This window comes from Diadema antillarum, unplaced genomic scaffold, assembly GCF_040938485.1.
Source record: "Diadema antillarum isolate AM-2024a unplaced genomic scaffold, OU_Dant_1.0 seq00001334_RagTag, whole genome shotgun sequence".
Lineage (NCBI taxonomy): Eukaryota > Metazoa > Echinodermata > Echinoidea > Diadematoida > Diadematidae > Diadema > Diadema antillarum.
Genome location: NW_027272104.1, coordinates 646276 through 668161, shown reverse-complemented (window position 1 = coordinate 668161; position 21886 = coordinate 646276). Strand labels below are relative to the sequence as shown.

The window sequence follows — 21886 nt, the reverse complement described above, 5'->3', positions numbered from 1 at the left end:
GCCTTCTGCTCCTTGAAAATAACATGACACAACACTATACTACCTTATCAGAGTCCTGACTTGATCTTCTTATTTTGCTAGTTTTTAATCATGTAAGACCTACAACACCATTTAGATTAATGTTTGGAAAAAAATTACTGTTACAAAATCTATACAGAGACCCCAACTCTCCCGTTTTCGATGGGAGATCTCCCGCCGAAGTCCATTTTTGCAAAATCTCCCGCTCTCCCGCTTGAGATTTGATTTCTCCCACCCTGGCTCTGTGTCTCCCGTTGGAAAGGATTTCTTACTTATTGCTATCGTATGTTGAAAAAATAAGCCTTAGATAGCACCAGAGAACATCTAGAACCCTAGGAACTTTGCGTTTCGCACACATCAACTTGGAGTCTCCCGTTTGCTAGGGGTTTCGGGCGAGAGAATCTCCAGATCAGAAGGTGATTGGGGTTGGAGTCTCTGTCTATACCATGTTTCATTACAGGTGAACTGATTATTGTTGTGTAAATCTATGAAACTTACTATTACAGCTGTCACACTTTTCTTCTTTTTTTTTCTTCAAAAGAATATTTGACTTCCTATGAGAAGTGATGCATTAAATCTGTCACAACAAAGGTGGCAAGCACTGGACTTATGAGTATCCCCTTTAGTAGTTTTCATTTCCACAGGAATATGGTGTGATCTGGAGTGATAATGGGCTACACATACAGTTAAAAGAATGCAGTGAAGCCAGAAGTAATCAACACCGGAAGCACAGCTCAGTGAGCGAAATGGTCAAATCCAACACATGAAAGACCACCATGGCTAGCTAACCTTCAGCTGAGACAGGCACACTGAACACAGAAGCAACACCAGCACTCTTTTTGAGACCTAAACTAACAATAATGGGTGATATGTTGCACACATATCTTTGTTATTTTCAGAAATTAAACATTCGTGATAACGTTAATGACTATGTCCCCCACAAAAAAAGTGAATATATATTTCAGGGATGCCAGTGGCAAATTGCTCTTGGGCCGGAAATTTTTTTTGTGAACGAAATTGATGTGCGCGAAGCGCACATCACGAGCGCGAAGCGCGAAGTTCCTTTCGGCCGGGGTCCAGGGCCCGCTCAAGGGCCCTGGAAACTCTGGGGTTCTTAGATGCTCTCTGGTGCAATCTGAGCATTTCTGAGGGCTCTTCTTCCCTCAAATCTAATCCAGAGAAATGAATTTGTAGCAAAAATACAGAAGTCCTAGTGCCGTATAAACTCCGTAGTTTTGCTTCGTTCAGCTGACTCGATCGACTCACCATACTCTCTCAGCGCTGTACAGCGCTGTAGCTCTAGCGAGAGCGCAGTATGATCCATGCACCGCACATAATAGTACATCGCCTAGAAACACCACACGTTGTTTGAGCGCGATCGCACGTGCTGGTATAACGCTTTCCAGACAATAATGTGGTCGTATTCTAGAAAAAAAAAGGAATTTGTAGCAAAAATAAAGAAGTCCTAGTGCCGTAAAATCCGTAGTTTTGCTTCGTTCAGCTGACTCAATCGACTCACCACACCGTCTCAGCCCTATAGCGAGAGTGCAGTATGATTCATGCACCGCGATCGCACATAATAGTACATCGCATAGAAACACCACACACTGTTCGATCGCTATCATCGCACGTGTTGCATGTCCCAGCCACCGAACTAAAACATAGTGGAATGCGTGTCCCTATTCCCAACATACACGAGACCGTGCAGCCAAATTTACCGTGTTGCGTCGCCATCTTGTTAGGTCAATTTTTCCTTATATGGAGTGCACGCTTAGGCGCGGTCAGACTGGGCCACTGGTACGCGCGCAAGCAAGAGTACGCCGTCCAGTGGCTAGTGATTATGACGTATAAGTGCACGTTTGTACATGACAATGGCCTTGCGCTTCGGATACATAGCCCGCAAACAGATCGAGAAGTTTGGCGGAAAGTTACGTGGAAAGTTTGCGGTCACACTGGCAAAACTTCCGAGTTAAACTTCTCGATCTTTGAGTCTGACAAAGTCGATAAAAAGGGTCCAGAGCTCGACGAAATCATGTGTGCACGGGCGCTGTGTGTAGGCTGTATGGCGGCTATGCGGAGGACTCACATTAGTTCTTTTAACATGTTTGCGGCGTTTTTTTTTTTCTTGCTGTTGAATTTCTAGATTGCTTTATTAAACCTAGAATTACATATGCACCGTAAATAAATCAAGTTTCTTCATTAATAAGCACTTTAATTTAGGCATAATGCTCGCCACTAAAAGAAGTTAGGCCCAGAGTTTCAGTTGCTCATCAAAAGCAGGCAAGATCCTGCGTCTGTCTTATTGCTTCATATCATCAGTGCTTCCACTTTTCAAGGTCAGTCCTGAAATCAACAGTAAAAACTCCTGGAATTTACAAGAATATCCTGGAATTTTTCAAACAGGCTACAAATACATGATTAATTGTGAGCTGGGGGAGAGGGTCAATGCATGATACTCAATGATATGTGAGAGAGCGAGCTGATTTGTGTGTGTGTGTGTGTGTGTGTGTGTGAAAAATTGCCATCAAAATAGACTCAAGGAAAATTATTGATATAAATTTGTCATTTAAAATTTAAATAAATACAAACATTACGGTTTCGGGACCACGGTTTCATGGAATTTGAAACGCACCAAAATTTGGCAAAACTAACATTCATTTGGGGATTTGATCTTAATCATGGCATCATCAACATCATCACCATCGATCATCATCACAAATTTACACACTGTCAGTGTCACTGTCGTAGGCCCTTATAGCTCTATCTAGCTATGGAACCAGATTGGTGCCAGGTAAAAATGGCAGAGGTAAAAATGGCAGAGGTAAAAATGACAGAGGTAAAAATGTCATAGTAAAATGGCAGAGGTAGAAATGGCAGAGGTAAAAATGGCAGAGGCAAAAATGGCAGAGGTAAAAATGGCAGAAGTAAAAATGGCAGAGGTAAAATGTCAGATGTAATGAGAGCGATTTCGTCAGAGGTAAACGTATGAAGAGGTTTTGAATAATGACCTATAGCCAGAGCAAACTGTATTTATCAAATTATCAAATCCAAATTGCAGATTTGAAGAATATTTATTGAATTATGTTTTAAAAAGATGACAGCACTCTCATTATTCTGATTTTGATTCAAGTGCAGTGGCGTAATCTGTCTGTTCAGAGGAATAATAAACCAACTAAAAAAGAGCCTAGTATAGGCCTATGGGAAATTATCATTATTATTATCATTATTATTATTACTAAAGGGGGTTTCAACAATGCTGCATAGCTCTTAAACAGTATAATCCTATACGTTGTTTCGCCCAATGAAGTTATCACACACACAAACACACACACACACACAAACACACACACACGCACGAACCCACTTTTGGTATAAACATATACTTCTATACGCAGATATACAACATTTACTCTCACATACACACTCTTACACAAACGAATTCCGCTCACTTCCAGGCTAGTATATTGTCATTATTTCTCATTTTTTGATCTGTATAGTGTAAAGAAGTGAAGGAGACATTGTCGAAGCGAACCGCTAATTTTTCACCTGTTCTATGTTATTTTCTCACATTCAGGTTTCGTAGGAGCCTATGTCTTTCTCACAAGGCCTGATCACGACATAATGTATAGAGAAGTAAAAATACAAAACGCAAAAAACAAACTACAGCTAGATGTATCGGCAGACATCAGTAGGCTCTTGCAAAATATTTTATTACATTGTTCAAAGATTTAGGAGTGATCCCTGAGGTCACTCCAAAATGAGTGAAAATGAACATTTTCACTCAAAATTCACTCCAATTTCACTCTAAATTCACTCTTTTTTTGTATTCACTCCTTTAAGAGTGAATATTTTCACTCGATTTTTTTAGAGAGAGTATGTAGCACAGGAGTGTAGGAACATTAGTAGAGCATTTTGTGATACCCCTATATATATATATATATATATATATATATATATATATAACATTTTCGTGTAATTAATGATTTGTTTAACCCCTAATTTTGGGGGAAATGGGACATCAAGCGCTGAGAAATGAGACAACCTGGAGAGAAATTGGATAACCATCATGACCAAAGTAGGATTTACATGTGCTGCGGGGAGAAATGTAATACTATGCCCTATTAAATTTCTCCCAGTGATAACAAAAACAGTAAAAGAACCCTGCCAATTTTTCATACCTGCATTTTTGTTATCAAGCAATTTTATTTTCAGAAGTTTGCACACTTATTAAAATACCTATTAACATAGTATAGGACCTACGAGATTTAAGTTTGATATTTTACTGACAAGATACCTGTAGAGCTGTATGGTAGTCAATATGTCCTTTTTCAAGTGTACCGAGGCTCATACTAATATAATTGGATTGTTGACTTGCCGACCATTTTTCAACTTATATACATGAGTTTATATTTCCCCCCGTGTCCCATTTCTCCCCGGTCTCCCCCGTGCTTTAATTATTTCAGGAGAAGGCACGAAAAGCGCGTATTGCTAGAAAGGTGTCAGAAACATGAAGGAAAATAAAATCTCTGTCACTTTTACCTCGTCATCTTGCATTTCTACGACTAAATTTTTATCAATGACATTTTTATCTCTGGCATTTTGACCACTGACATTTCGACCACTGACAACTTTACCTCTGACATTTGTACCACTGTCTTAATTATTTACCTCTGCCATTATTACCTCTGACATTTTTACCTCTGCCATTTTTACCACTGCCATTTTTATCTATGCCATTACTCAGTATTACACCGAATTGAACATACCTCCTTGATCATACCATATACCTCCCGTGTTACCAGTGTGTGCGCGATTGATGAGGAAGTGGGGGTGGGGTGCGCGATATGACGCGTGCATGAACAATCGAAAATGAGAGAGTGGTTGGATCCACGTATCGTGCACTCCATATAAGGAAAAATTGACCTATCAAAATGGCGGTGGTAGCAAGTTTTGGTGGCTGCGTATTTCCTGGGTGAACACGCATTCCACTATGTTTTAGTTCGGTGGTCCCAGCTAGCAGCAGCAACATCGCGCTAGTTTTGCATGACAGTCGTTTTGTGATATTCTCATGCCCAAGTATATGCGAAACATACTACGGAAATCGTGAAAGTGAATGTCCCGTAAGTTTAGATGATTATATGTTTTCGTTTTTCTTTCTTTCTTTCTTTGTTTCTTTCTCGTGTTTTCCGGCTTTCCCACACAGACGGAAATATCACGAAGCCGGAAATTGGACACCAAAATATGAAAAAGCCGGAATTCCGGCTATTGCCGGAAAACTGGCATCCCTGATATTTATACTGCTCAGTTGTTTAGCCCTTTATAGGTAGCAACTGGCTCCACACTTTGTAATAAATGTGTTTTTGTGTTCATTATGTACAATATTTTGTTTCTGAAGGTAACGGTGCAAGTGACTCTCAAAAGCAAACAATAACAGGAAACTATTGTTATTTGTTTCCTCTCCAACGCATTCTCCAAGGCGATGCTGGCACCAGAAAGAGAGTAGTGATACACGGATGAGGCTCCTTATTCATAAATGGCAAACCATGCATGGAGACAATGCCTCAGTTTTCTTGCATTTCGTTTTTTTTTATTGTAACAAATACTTCATGCTCGGCCAAATGTGACATTACCCTGTTTGCGAATTTCCTGTGACGATGCTTTGTTAGAGATAATGACCCCCATGGCATGAATATTCTTATTAGTTCTCATTACCAGCCACTCGAAAAGAGAGAGAGAAAGAATGTGATACGTGTGACTCTTACCACTTGTTTATCGGGAGGCGGCCATCCGAAACTCGGCCCACAATATCACCAAAACCGAGGAGGGTTCTTTTGAGGGCTAGGATATAAAGTTCATTGAGGACTCCAACTGGTAGGGATTAGACAATGGGGGAAGAACTTGGCATGCTCACCGTATTACATTACAAACATGACCCATATTCGATGCTCTATGTCTATGTGTGTGTATGTGTGTGTCTGTAATTTGCAGGGCAGATTCCTCTCACAGGATATGATGAAAAAACTTGAAAACCTTGTTCTCCTTGATATGAGAAAGCAGTATGGAATCTGCATTTACACCCAGGAGCTTTTGGTTTTTCCATTGCAATACACAACTTGACTTTACTTGCCTCCATTCACACACGGCATGCAGGGTAAATCATCGCGCAGTTTTTAAAAAAGAAAGAAAAAAAAAAGCTGGAATGAAAAAGAAAAACATCATTTGGCTTCACATGAGGAAACTTTAAATTTCTAGACTGCTTCCATGTCCAAAACAAGGGCTTTTTGATTTCATGTCCAGAATGTGGACTGCAACATGATGACGTCATTTGAAGAAATTGTGCAAACTTTCCTTTCTCTGGCACATACAGTAAAGTGCCAGATTCAAGAACGTGTGTATGAAGAATATGACGGTCTCCTCGATACTAGGATAGATTACATAATTGGGTTTAAACTTTCAGGCCAGCCAGGGGGTGGAGCCATGAGGTCACCACATAAACATTTTTACTTAAAAATTGAAACAGGTTGTAACCGTGTGGTTGTAATGAGTGGACTGCAACCATTTGGCAAAGCAGGAGAAAGAGAACGGCTCCTCTTCCACTCATTCAAAAAGTCTCTACAGGAACAGTCTCGACTGGGACGTGACCCCATGCATCTGAATGTGCAGGCCTACTGTGGCGATTGAGTTGCAATGCACGATTTTAAGAATAGATGGTTTCTCTGCATGCATGCTGTTCACACATTGTACAGAGGAAACTATCACTTTAAACAAAAATCAAGCTGGACTGATTTTATGCATCACGATGCATATTGCAATTTAATCATTTGTGTGTGTGGTGTGAGTGAGTGTGTGTGTCTGTGTGTGTGTGTGTGTGTGTGTGGATGTGCATGTGTCAAAACACAAGAATTAACAGTTTTTGAATCATGTTGCAAAAAACGGATTAAAAAAAGTTAATTTCCAGTGCAAGTGAGCAGCTGCAGGAAAACAGCCTTCAGCCTGACAGGGGGCTTACATGTTTTCTCAACGGATTACAGCTTAGCTCCACAATTGAACATGATACTAGCTAATTTCCTCTGTAATCATCACTTCTTTCCTACACTTCAAATTACGATAGTGGTTATAAGAAATCCACAGGTCAAGAATGAATACATCAGCGGGAATGAATACATCATACACTGCAGTAGTCTTCAGCTGTCATAACATGAGCTCTGCTCAATTCACATACTGCCTGATTTTCCTGAAATATCCTACCAATACTAGATTATAACACTATGCAAATCTAAACTTTGTAATGCATAAAATTATTCATAAGACTTATTAAACACTGTGTAAGAGCAAACAATAGTTACACTCTCACTTACTCGCAAATCCTGAAATGCAACTGAAGAGTTTATCTTTACTGGTTTCACATCAAAATATAATAGGGAGAATACATTATGACAAAACCTTTTGTCATAATGTACATCTTCGGGACATTATAATCATACTTTACAAAACATGATAACGATGCCATTTGCATGTACACTGTAATACAGATATATTTTGAATCCCAAATGCCAATACAGGAATTTTAGCGAAACAAATAAAAAGCAAAACAAACCCCTATACCCCCCCCCCCTCAAAAAAGAGAGAGAGAGGAAAAAACAACAACAACAACAACACAATCAATCCATTTTCGGTAGAGTCATGGGCATTTATCCATGGACACAAATATGTTTCTCAAAGGACTTGATATTACAAGAGCCACTATTTCTCTCAAGAAATTTTAAATCTCTATCTTAAAAGTTCAAAAGTGCTTGGCTCAATGCATTTTTCTCTTCTTTTTTGTTTTATTAAGGGGGGGATGGGAGTTTAAAACACAGCATACTATTAAAGATGTAATTTGGTTCATTCTTTCTTATAATGCTATCATAGCATCGAACTATGATACACACAATTTCATACATTTTTATGGCGTTTCAAATAACTGAGCTCAGCCTTTAAGAGTAAGCCAGCATGCTACAGTAGGTGTCTGGGTTTGACGAGATATGGCTCCATGATCCTAGACAAACATATATAAATATGCTTTTTTTAGTTTAAAAAAAAAAACTCTGCTAGAAGCATGTCTGGCTGGAGAGTACACCCACGCTCTCGGTTTGGTTGACTTGGTATCTATTACTCATACGCCAACTCTGGCTTCCTACTCCACCCAATCAAAATTTTTGCAGATTATCAGAATAGTTTAACCCCCACAAAAAGTATAACAATTGGTAACTTTAAAACTGGAACCAATGAGACAGAACATAAGTCTCAGATGAGCGAGGAACTGAGGCCATTCTGGTTCTGATCTCCGCAGATACTAAAAAAGTCATCCTTTACACATTCCTTGGCTTAGAAAAGTGAAAGCAAGCATTTTGTTTGCTGCCATGACAACAGAAATCAACATTAAAATATGTGTGAGGTATGTCCTTCTTGCTCTTAATCTACCAACAAGTTGTAAAATCAAGGTGCATAAGACAAAGGAACATGTTATTTCACTTGAGTGTAAGCATATGCATTAATTTATGAATGTAACATAATACACTCAGCAAAAAAAGAAAGTAAACACTTTTTCAAGTTTATATTTCTCATAGAATTTTTTGCTAGATGTTAATGTATTATATACCATATGAAAGGTTATTTAACTGGCTATCAGCTTGGTAAGTCAGCAAAGATTGAAACTTTACGCATGAGTGAACACCTCTGTTTTTCTCTTCCAAGGCACAAAAGTAAAAATGAACAAGTTTTCATTCATGTGTAAATGCTCTTCCATGTAACAGTAAGAACAAAAAAAAAAATTAACACAATAAGAAACATGAATTCAGTTGCAAATTATATCTATAATGTTTATAATATCTGTGAAGCCCAAAAGATCAATAAAGGGTAGAAATAATTAAAGGAAAATTAAAAATTTTCTGTCAAATCCAAATTCAAGTGAAATGAGAGAAGAAGCAATATTAACGAAAATGGTAGGATTTTGAATTGATTTCTCAAATTAGGAAAATTGTAAATAATATTTGGTTCTTGATTTGTCTCATAGATTCTTAAATTACTAAATTGAATGAATTAAATAAAGATTAAATCGGTTTATTTCATCATGTTTTTGCCCTTACTCCCTATGTCATTTGAAGTTTGAGTTGATAGAAAATTCTTATTTCCCCCCTCAAATTCCCCACTTTGATTTTGTTTGAGGTTGTAGAGAGATAAAGAGAACGAAAACTTATTTTTGCTATTTCATTCATGTCTCTCATTGTGTTAAATTGGTCTTTTGTTATCTTCATTGTTTTAAAGGGCATTTGCAAATGAAAGACAATATGTCAATTTTTGCAATTTCTACTTTTGTGCCTTGGAGAACAAAAACGAATGTGTTCACTCATGCATAAAGTTTTGCTTAATATTGACCTACTAGGTTGATAGCCAGTTAGATTACCTTTAATATGGTATATAATACATGGAATTTGATGAAAATCTTTTATGAAAATTATGAACTCGAAAAAGTGTTTACTTTCTTTTTTTTGCTGAGTGTACATATTTAGTTATTTTTCTAGCACAAGCAATTTTGTTGGTTGCAACATATAATTTTTCACTCTGACAAAAACTACATTCAAGCTGTGTCTGTGATACTTAAGAAGTACTTAGGAAGTGCAGCCAAAAAAACAAACTGAACATCAAACTGTTCATCCCTATTTTCAATGATGATAACTAAGATCCCCAATTGCTACTGTGCAAACAACGAAAGAGGAAAATTCCACATCTCAAAACCAACTGATGCATCTTCCATACTCTGTTGTATGCGATGCAATTTAAAGTCACTGTAACCTTGACCACATAAATGGTCATAGTCATCTAATTACAGTATTAGATGCCTTCCCATTGTCAAGCCTTACATAGCAAGTTAAAGAACATGATGCGCCAAAGCTTCTATGTTACGGCATACTATTGACATCTTATAATCTGATTACGGTATGACCTTCATAGTGTTCCATTTGTGAACATCCCTTGCTGAAGTTAGACTTCATGAGACTTAATCCTGAAATAGTTATTAAAGGTCAGAAGTTGACTGACCTCTTCCTACTCGAGGATTTAAACTGTTATCATGGTTGCCAATATTCAGGCATCAAATTCAAGGAGCTTCCATGGAGCAGTAAGTGAGATCCTTGCATGTTTTATGATCTCAGTGGGCAAACATGATGATGATGATGATGATGATTATTAATCAAATCAAATGAAATAAAATCAAATTTTCATTATTGTCAATACTATCATTAAAGGTATCTTTATTCATTTGACAAAAATCATTCTTTGCAGCCCGAGGCTGAATTGCAAATGATTTTACAAAGTATGGGGTAGGTCCTAAATATATATAAAGCATGTTAACACAACACAATACATATATTGAATTTTGACAAGTTTTAATAAGTTTTCCATTCTGAATATTTGAATGGTACCCCTCCCCCCCCCCCCCCCATTGCTCATTAAAATATATAGAGACTCTGAAGGTATCGGACAGATGCCCCATGTATGCCGAGTGGATAAGATGTTCACTGTCCAAAAAAACAAAAAACCCAAACAACAACAACCAACAAAACACAAGTTTAAAGTTTCTTTGCCCTTGGAATGCTGCCATTCTACTACCTGGCAACATGACAATGCCTTTTGATGAATCATATGGAGTCCTGTTATATTTAGTCTTACTTCCGGTGTCAGTCACTCAGAGTTCTTTGTACGGATGTAGGTTGTTACACTGTACTCTTGATCATATGCTATGACGGGCAAGTTCTTTTAGTTTTATGAACCATTAATATATTGAAAATTGTTTCTGAACACAGAAAGGAGAGAAGATAGAAAAGACATCACTCGTGAGAACTGTCAGACAAGAGTCTTCTGGATGACGGTTAAACAATCACAAGTTTTTAAAAAAGTTTTTACCTCCCAAGCAAACTGCTTCATTTGGTTTCATTACCTACATCCAGTATGATACACATAGAAATAAGGTTAATCTGCCTTTTGAATTTGTGAGCATCTGTGAGACTCTATGGCAAGGGTGTGTCACCCTACGTGGTATTATTACAGATACAAGAACACCTGCTGGATGTCACCCTAGGGCTCAGACTTTAAAGCTGTTGGCCTTCTAGATTACCTTAATACTGATACCATAGTATGAAGCTGATAGTTGATACCCCTTTCAGACTTGGCAGTCTGGACCTGTTGCAGTGCATGACTATAATATCTTGGTCTGAAATACCCCTTTGATGCACTCACATTGTCACAGAAACAAAGCACTGATGAAAGTGCAAGGGAGAGTTACTGACTCTCTGCAGAGTGTAGGATCCACTCTTTGGGTAACTCTTGGTAGTTTACCTCTCATCATCATCATCATCATCATCATCATCGTCATCATCATCGTCATCATCATCATCATCATCATCATCATCATCGTCATCATCATCGTCATCATCATCATCATCATCATCATCGGAAGCATGTAGGTCCTACATTTACAGGGTCTTCACTGATTAACTTTTTGTCCTGAAAAGCAGGTGTGGAGAGATGTATTAGGCCTACTGGTTACAAACCAGAAACATCCTCAAAGATATGTTTTCTTTTGTTTTGTTTTATATGTTTTTTATGTTTTAAAGGAAACATATTTTGACAGGTATAATGCTGGTGTTAAGGGGTGAAATTGAGGTGAAATCTCACTGGCCACCACTGATACCTGTGAAGAAGAGTGATTAGGAGGGCTAAGACAGGGGGTATCATGTCCTTGTAGAGACAGAGTCTGGACGAACTGCAGAAGCTCTTTTCAAATGTCTTTAATTCCTCGACTATTGTCCTGGTTAATCTGACATCTATTGATGCCCAGGGATGGCTCCTGACTGTGTGCTGTCACAGGTCACTCGGTCCATTGTATATTGCACCCGACAAAGTGGACATGATATGCTCTGTTGAAACATTCTATCCTCATAAGCGATGTACAATGTATAGACCTGCCAATTCTCACTCAAAGTGGGAAATAAGCAATGTGAAAAGAAATGAGATATATTTCACCTTTCCGTTTAGACTGAATTGAACACTTACAAGGTCATTTAAGCAACAGAATCCTAAGAATCCTAAGAATTCAGGTTGACAGTGATGAGCTTTATTAGGGGTGTGCTGCCTGAAAACTAAGGTTAAAATGTTGCTGTTTCACATGGGCTGATGGACAGGGATCCACAATGAATGAAAATCGCATTGCCATTGCACATATCAAATTTTTCTGTGCTGAGTGTTCTTCTTCTTCTTCTTCTTCTGATTAAGTCTGCCTCCTTCAATAGACTGAAGATTCTTGCAGACTGGTTCTCGTTGCAAATAGTCACAGCAAACTGCACACAAAGTCAGAATGTCAAAAAGGTACAAGTTCACAACTGGAATAGTTGGCACACACTGAACCACATGGCCTGAAGTTTGTAACAACTTTACTGATAGCGGAGTTGTCAAGTTCAGTTAGAGATTGCGGGACTTATGTGAACACATACTCTTGTCTTCGGCTGACTTTGAGTAATCGCTGATGCTCCCAAGGAGGTATCGCCTCCTTGAAGCTCTACAGTAGTGGGTTGTCAAACGATGAGAGGGAACAGTGTTACCCGGGGCCTATGTGAGTGCAAATATCAACATTCTTGACCCTGTGGATGCTGAAAAATCGTTCAGTAGGCCTACTTCTGGTAAATGAACACCTCAAATTGTTCATACACTCTTCCCTATAGCCTATAGAGAATCTTACATTATGGTATATGGTTCTGTGTTTTTTGGTATATATGCCACGAAAGGCAGTAATTTCCACTGGCAATACCTGCAAATTTCTGCTTCCTACTTCAGAATTTCTCACAAACACCCAAAATGCATGAAGCAGGGATCATTGCACGCACAATTTTTCATTACAGAGTGATATTCATTTGCCTGCCAAAATTCTGCTACAGCGTATATACCTTCTTTTGTTTTTCACAGTCGCAGCACAAACTTGTTGATGCTTGTCACTCAACATTGCCTACCATGATATTAAAAAAACAATACAAGAAACATGCTCAGTTCATTGATGCATATTTCACATGTTTCACCATTTTTTTTATTCCAACAATATGTCTCACAGAAGGAAAGATGATCAAACATCAAAGTAAAGCTGTACAACAAGAAGTGTGGTGAACCCACACTGTGAGCTTCACAGCTACCATACGAGGCCTGGAGAATGCATGTCATGAGACCTTTTCATGTATCACAGGGTAGCAGCAAATAAGATTAGTGGTAGACCAGGCTCCACAGACAGATGCAACGCAAAAAAAAAGGGGGGTATTCTGAGCCATCAGACACAAAATTCTCAGCACCACTACATGACCTCATCTCCCATGGTAAAGCCGCCCTCAAGCCGCCCTCTGAAAGCCAGACTGAGGGCACGAGAGCCGACGTCGAGGCAAGGTCATCCCAAGTTCAGCTTAGAAAGTGGGCATCCACTGGGCGGACGGGGCTGCAAACATTTCCACCACAGGGTCAAAAACCTATCTGGTATCGGGAAAAAAAAGAGACCAAAGTTGGACCCCCCTTTACGGCAGCAGGAGTGCAGCGATGCAGCTCCCTATTTAAAACATCGTCCAATGAAGTAACAACATGCAGGGTCTTCCTGCTGAGAAGAAATGTCAACACTTGAGAGCTTTTGACAACCGAGACCAGCATAAAATTGAGATAAAAACGATCATATGCTTCTCAGCTTGGATGGACACACATATAAAAGATAGAACAACCAAAAACAAAAAATAATCGCTCATGTCTCCCTGTGTATTCTCAGTCGAGCAACAGATTTGAATAGATTTTTTCTCTCACAGTAACAGCAAAACATATTGCAGCATCCATGCAATATCATTAATGAACTCTAACAGAGCCACTTTGCACTGCTTTGTTCCTGTCTGTACCACTATATCCCTCAAAAATCCTTAAAACACAGTGCAAATCAAAAACCATTGAAACAACCTCCTACTATAATCCTCATCTCTCCTGATCCCTAATTATCACCCTAACCTCCCCAAATCCTGCTTTTAGCTTCTTGACAAAGTGTGAATTAGACCACAAGGGATTAGACAAATGGACAGACATATCACTTTTAATTTCAAATGACACTCCACAGACATCCAGGGGTTGGCTGCCTTGCAATCAGACAGAATTACTGATCAAGGACTGCTCAAAAGGCCTCAGACAAGACTACGAGGCCTTTGATCGAATAGTACAGTGGGTTATACTGGCCAAGTTCTTTGCTGTGTTAATTGACACATATATGACACAATTCCTTATCTCCAGTGAACAGCTTTATATGGGGCACACAAAAGAGTACAACTGTGAAAGTTCAATAACTGTCAACCTGCTGGAATGAGTTCAAAACATCACAACATTTCCATGTAACAAGGAAATGCTGCCCCTATGCACCATGCTGAATTTAGACCATCAATATTTATGCCAGCATGCTATTGAGTCCCATCACAATGCTATGCCAAATATTCGATAAGCCAATTGTTTTGAAGGAAACTCTTACTTCTTCCATATATACTAAGTTGCACAAACTAAAGTGTGATACCTCTGAAGGTAAATGCATTTTGAGTCAAAATGTGGAATCTGATGTCAGGTATTGACAACTCAAACTTACACTTGCTTCTCCTTCATCCTCCTACAAATAAATTGGTAAGTGTCCTAATTTTCAACTGTGATTGGATTCAATTGAATACTTCTCTAAGTTTGGGACATCGACTTGCACAAATTTCCAATTTGGACCTTTGATTGACAGTTTTGACTTATTATCCTGAAATACAGCATGCTGTGGAAAGCACCTAACTGTTGTTTGATTTTTCACATTCGTCATAAGTTTGGTGAGATTTCGTCCAACGCTCGTTCAATTCAAAATCATGGCTTTTTACCATAATCTGCAACCACAAATGCGATGACCTTAAAAACCTTGCTAGTTTTATGATGACTGCATTAATTGTCATGAAATACATTCTTCTCATTCTAATTCAACATTTGATTTCATAACACCTCAGTACTGTCATGCCCAAGTTGTCAAGGCTACAAGAAACAATGCATGGCAAAACAAACAGAGAAGACAATCCGACAGCACAAAGCATGAAGCACTTGAAGGAGATGTGTCCGGAAGAAGAACGTGAGAGATAAATGGGTCATATCTTGTTCTCTTTCCATGCTACCAGGCAACCACTGCGAGAATGTTTACCTGCTAAATACTTCTCGAAAACTTAAATTGGTGGTTACCGTTTGCTCAGGGGTAATTGTATGAGTTGCAAACATGACAGCTTTTCTGCTTTTCCACATATTTTCTGTACGTGTGAGTGATGACCACACAAGGGACTGCTCCCAGGCTCTGGAAAGAGCAAACTTGCTGCTTGATTGCTATGGGGTCGCAGCAATTAGCAGTCGATCTGTCAGGAAAAACAGACAGAGAAAAACTGTTCTGCTGGCACGAAATGTCTCATTAAGCTGATTAATGCTGTATGCTCAATTAGCGTTTTACGAGTTGATCAAGAGCCAAGTCATGATCGCTTCCTTTCAACCTTCATTACCCCTACCCCTAGAGACAAGCGTTGAAACATTCCCCTAGAGACGAGCCTGGAAATGGGCGCAGTATTATGAAATTATAGCTCCTCACTCGCCTGCTTGTAGGTATTTTCCTCCAGGCAGTACTTCTGTGTTTAACTCTGGGAAAGAGACAAACATTACCACACTCTGAGCTCACACGCATGCTAGCCTTTTGTCAAGGCCCTATCGCTGTATGGTGAAGAGAGCCCAGCCGAGTGGGGTTGCGCGAGGAGCTTTTGAGATCTGCTTCGCATCCTTTTGTCAGTCCTTTGAATCACTGACTTTTGCTCCCAAAAGATTTCGGGAGCAAAAGTTGATGAAGCTGCGTGTCTGTCTGCCCAAACCCAGGTGGTTAGTGATGCATGCGAACAGGTCGCACAACGCCAAGACAGAGGATGTGGGGAGCACAGCATTCCAATTGGTTGACGGGAACACGACTATTTAGTAGGGTTCGCACGTGTCATGAATAATGATAGTTACATTCAGATGAAAAGCCTTAACCTCGAGGTTAAGGCTTGTTGTCTGAACGTAACTACTGTGTGAAGCAGATCTCAAAAGCCCCCGCCCTGTCGTGCTCAGCTGAGCTGGCTTCGCTCGCCTGTGGTAGCCATTATACAGTGAGAGGGCATTGACAAAAGGCTAACAGGCATGCATGCAGGTCCCCCAAAATTTGTTTCGTCTTCGCCCAGCTGCGCCACCATGATGAAACTTCAAGGCCTAGCACAGCCAGACAGGAGAGATAGAGAGAAAAAGAACATGCCTGGAACAGAGATGACCATGAATTTTAAACTCATTCCATCACATTGAACTAAACCTATGAAAGACAGCCCTAGTCTTCACAGCAAAGACCCTAGTTACACAGAGAATGAGCACCACTGCAATTGTCGTGTTGGTCACGTTGGGCCAGTACCATTTCACCTGACTTGATCACTTTCTTTGCTGATGTATACATTGTACAAGAACAAAGATGTACTTGCAACTAATTGACAATGTCAATCAGCGGCAATGAAAACATCTCGACGGAAGAATTTCATGAATTTGAAAGATGTACTTAATTAATCATCAACTCTTCTTCAAAACATCTCCCCTTTTGTCAACTTATAGAGTTGAAAATCACTGGAAATAAAAAAACAGGTGAAGACGGCTAAAAATAAAAATGGGCAAGCTTGCCAAGTTTTTCCTAGAAATGATTCTGGTCATCTTGGATCTCAAAATCTCTTTCATTTGAAGTCTATTCTTAGAAACCAACTCATCCCAAGGTTCTTCTTTCCATTGTCATCAACTTTTATCAAATTCTTGGCACAGACTGCAATCCCTGCAATATTCCAGCTCTCCAAAACCTTTCACTTTTTTTGTTTGGTATTTCTTTTGGTAGGCTAGCTGTCTTTATCCATATTGTGACATTCTCATTGAGGTCTATATCCATTTAGTGATTACAGCCCAAAAGCAACAGGCGTGTTGCCGCAAACATGACTTCTCTTTGGCACAGAAAAAAAAAAATCTTTGAACGCACAGTTATTCTTTCCTTCACTTCCTGGAAAAAAAAAATCTTCCAAGCTATGCAGAATTCATTGAATTTTCGTGTTATGAATCTCATTTATTCAAACTGACGTGGCTAATTATTGGAGTGGTTTGGTGCGGTTGTAATGGAATTTGCCACAATGCAGGAAGTGATGGTTATTGTTGGACAGAAAATCAGCATCCCAGAGAGACACCGGTATCCCATGCAGACGGAGAAGCGCAAAGCATCCAGGAGGAACTTCTGACGGCTGACACCAATTAGCGGGAAGATGAAGTTGGGGTGGATGCGACCTGCTGGGAAGCCGGTGGAAAAACTCCGTGGGAGACTGGTGGCAAATCTCCGTAACAAGCGCATCACGGCGAGCAACGAAAGATGAAGGTTTCTTCTAGTCCCTCCCCAACTACCAACACCACCACCAGATCCTTCCCAGGCGATCCCACCAACCATTTCCTTGTCTATCGAACCCATCCCACACAGACGTGATGGATGAAAAAATTTCTGCATCAGCCCTATACACGTCACACATGACATTATGCCCTAAACCTCCACCGCCACCACCAAACCACCAGGTACGCATCGCAGGGCCAATATGGAGAATAATGACTGTGACATCCCCCTCCTCTTCACTTCAGTCCAACTTCGATGCATCTCCTCATATCACGATTGTAGCTATTCCTCCATTTCGACCCTATTCACACTTGAAAAATAGAATGGCGGTGTTCAGAAATATCAATGCTGTTTTTCAAAACAAACTCTGCTTCTCCCTTACTGCAGATTACGAAAAATAATTAGTGTTTCCTGTTTTTCCACTTGCAGGTTCCATTTTCATGCTACTAGTATCCTTAAAAGTTCACTCTAAGCCTGTTTTCTCTGGAGCTCTATAGACCTCTCTTTAATATGTGTCACAACCCCTAATGGGCATTGCACTATGAAAGGAAAAAATACTTGGCATTTCCTTTCCCTCATGAAATATTGACATTTAAGTGACGAGGGAACAGGTCTAATCATTTAATGAATGTTTTGCCATCGCCTATGTGTACAGGCACTGCAACACAATCTGTACATCCACTTTCACAAGAGTAATGCATTTACTTTTGTATGTTCTGAATTCATTTTAAGAATTCAAGGCAAGAATCTCTCACCAACAGCATTATATCTTACCTAGAATATATGTAAATATATAATAGGCCCCCTATGCATATGTGCTTGATCATACCAAAAATACCTCTATCTATATAGACTATATCAGTTTTAATATCACGTGATTTATACAGGCAGACAAACATGAGCTGTCCCTTGTCTGCAACTGTTTATCCATATGAATATGATTAGGATCATAATATGTACTCCCCCGAGCTAGCAATGTTGACCAACATAATTCTGCCTTTGTGGAGTACAAACATGAATACTTGTGCACTCACAGACGGAGAGACATTCAAAGGTTCTGAACCAGGGTTCATTCTTACCGGAAGGGAGCTGTTTGCTGTTCACCAATACCAGGCCTTTATATGCTTCCCTTGCATTCAGTTCTAACAATATTAAAGGGATGGTGTAATTCTGGCTGAGATGGGGATTCAGGTCTTAACATTTTGTGAGATAATCAGAAAACATTTGAAGAGTTCATTCGCAAAAACCATATTTGCCAAATGGAGATATTTGCGATTAAAGGTCAAGAAAAATAAAGAGAATAATAAGAAAATGTTTGCTTCTTGTGACCATAACTTCAAAAATGTGTCTTTATATGTAGTGATCAATATATCATTTAAAAGGTATTATTTTGTACTTTATGACAGAGACCGTACTTCAAAATCTTCAAAAATGGACTTGTCGGTTTTTGCGAATGAAATATTAAAGAACAGAAAATGATTCTAAAAGCATATAAAAATGTATTTGATAAAAATTGATTTTGAAATTGCTGAGACATCCAAAAACAAGGTTAAACAAAGGGGTCATTTAAAAGGTGTGTACCACCTTTTATAAGGACCACTTTGTGTTTGGATATAGGCCTATCTCAGCCATTTCAAAATCAATTTTCATCAAATAAACTTTGAATCCCTCTTAGAATTACATCCTCTCTAATACTTCATAAGAGGTTTCTCATTATTTCACACAAACAATTGGAAGCCTGAAGCCCCATCTCAACCAAAACTATACTAGTACCATCCCTTTAACCCAAACCAAACTGAACTAAAAAAGAGGACCAACTGCAAACTATGACACCCCCCCCCCCTCTCAAAAAAAAGAAAAAAGAAAAAAAGTGAACTGTAAGAAAGTACAGCTATGTGAATACACAAAGTGACTGTGAACTTAATGGTTATGTTCCTCCTAAAGGAGTAAAAATAGTCAAGAAAGATGACTGGGTATTTTAAGTTCGTCAATTTTTTTTTTTTCCCTGCTCACCACTTCAAGTTTGAGGACAATAGGGCCTACCACATCTGCGCCAAATGTACTTTGCTATATCTATCATGGGTTCAAACATAACTCAACATGAGAGGGGGAATGTGATGTGGAAGAAAGTGTAGCCTATCGACTCCCCTCTGATAAAGCACTCAGACGAAAGATGCAGGTAGCTAGACTCTCAAATACAGACATAGTACCCATCAACATGGGTCTGGATGGGATTCCTTGCCACTGTCAGTCATTGCTAGCTAGCAAGCTTTCAATGTATGCAAAATAAAGTTTGTGGAAAAAACATTGCAAGTCTGTGCATGTGAATATGCAACTCTTCCTAATGAAATGTTCCCACATGAAACAGACGAGTTTGTTTCTCACTTCATCGTTCTTGAATACATGATCCTGAATTTAGGTTAAAACTTATTATTAAAGTTTTGTTCTTTCCAAGACACTCTGTCCTGTTGTTCCCATTAAAGGGACTGTACAGTACTGGTTGAGGTGGGGATTTATGTTTTGAACATTCCTACGTGAGATAATGAGAAACCTCCTATGAAATATGAAAGAGCATGTAATTTTAAGAAGGATTCAAAGTTTATTTCATGAAAATTGGTTTTCAAATGGCTGAGATATAAAAAAAAAAGTGATAATAATAAAAGGCGACAGGCTACGCCTTTTATTAGGATCTCTTTATTTCACCTTGTCTTTTGATATCTCAGCCATTTCAAAACCGATTTTCATCAAATAAAATTTTGATACCCCTCAGAATTGCATGCTCTTTGACATCTCATAGAGTGGTTTCTGAATATCTCGCAAAATGTTAAAAGCTAAATCCTCACCTCAACCAGAACTGTACACACCCTTTAAGCTTCTTTTGATACCAAAAATATGGCTAGTTTTATCAGTGCATGTACACTTTTTTAACATCAACTTACGTTATGAGGCATGCATTTGTATTATAGTCATCTGCACAATTGGCAAGTAAATCATAAATCTGTGAATCCTGCACCACTAAATTCTTGTCATTACAGTAGATGTGTGCCTGTCTGCTCCAGATATTGTAGAAATGCCATTTCAAGCACTACATTGTCTCTGATATTCAATATCTCACAGTTACCGCTGGTATTGGAACAATTCTGTCCGGCCACTGCACTCTTGCCAGAAATCGCCCAAATTGCATCCAGCAAAGGCCCTTTTTTGATACTCAATCGCAGCGGAGAGCCATATTTCACAGTTCTCCACCTCTGTTAGTTGAGTGATATCAACAATCAAACCGTGCAGGTGCTTTATATCTGGAGGGAAACAGATTTGATTTAAAAATGAAGACTTGCAACTCATACCATCTCATGTGTTTCAGGAGACAAGTACCGTGCAACATGCCAGACAGGAGTATGTAGTATTTACAAGTCCTATCTTTCTTGTGAGAGTCCAGTACTGTGAAAGACTTTAGGATTTCCTTTAAAATTCTACATCACATTTCTACTGGGGAAGTGGATGCAATGTAGTGCATGATTGTGAACAAAATGAATGTAGGAAATGTGAAATATATATATATATATATATATATGCATGTAAACATTAACTAAAAGCTAATGGTTTGAGCAAAAAAAAAAGTTGACTAATAAATATAGAAACATCATAAGTTACACATCATAATTGTAATAAAAAGAAAGTCCTCACAGTATTGGTTTCACGTTATCTCGTACAGAACATAGTCCATTCGGGGTAATTAACATTTGATAGCATTTGCCCAGTTGCTCAGGACAAACTTACTCAAAACTTTAAAGATCAATCATACAATTGATCAGTTGATGAAACCATAGAGAAGAACATATTGATCAACCAGTACAACTTCCCTCAACTTTTTCTCTCAAAAATTAAATTGAGGTCCACAAGCCACAGGCATTTCAGCAGTTTTAGAGAAATGGGACTATCTACTCCTTTGGAATAGTGAACTTTGATATCTACAAAACTGACTGCACTGTCCATCAAACCCCCACTCCACATATTTTGTAAGAAAGTGAATTTCCTGTGCTCTTTTCAATACTGTATAAGTGATTATTTTAGCACACTTTGCGTGATATGAAACTAATGTGAAAAGAAAAGTGCCAGAAACATTGCTTGTAAAACGTAATACTACTTTGTATGCACATTTATTTCATTCAGCAAAGTTACAAACAGTTGAAATTCATCTTACCAAGCCGAGTGTAAAAAATTACTTCCGCAAAAAATTGTTATGCTTTTACAGTATATCATGAGGTGATTTCTGTGACCAGTGACGGGGGCAATTTTCACACAAGGCAGGTTGGTCTCCAATGTGTCGGAGAGGCCATT

The 21886-nt window shown here is 38.9% G+C and overlaps 1 protein-coding gene across 1 annotated transcript in view; it reads right to left on the bottom strand.

Annotated features, from left to right (window-relative positions):
• LOC139708426 (arylsulfatase A-like) overlaps positions 1-21886 on the bottom strand; it is a 50300-nt gene that overhangs the window by 3151 nt on the left and 25263 nt on the right. The window lies entirely within an intron of this gene.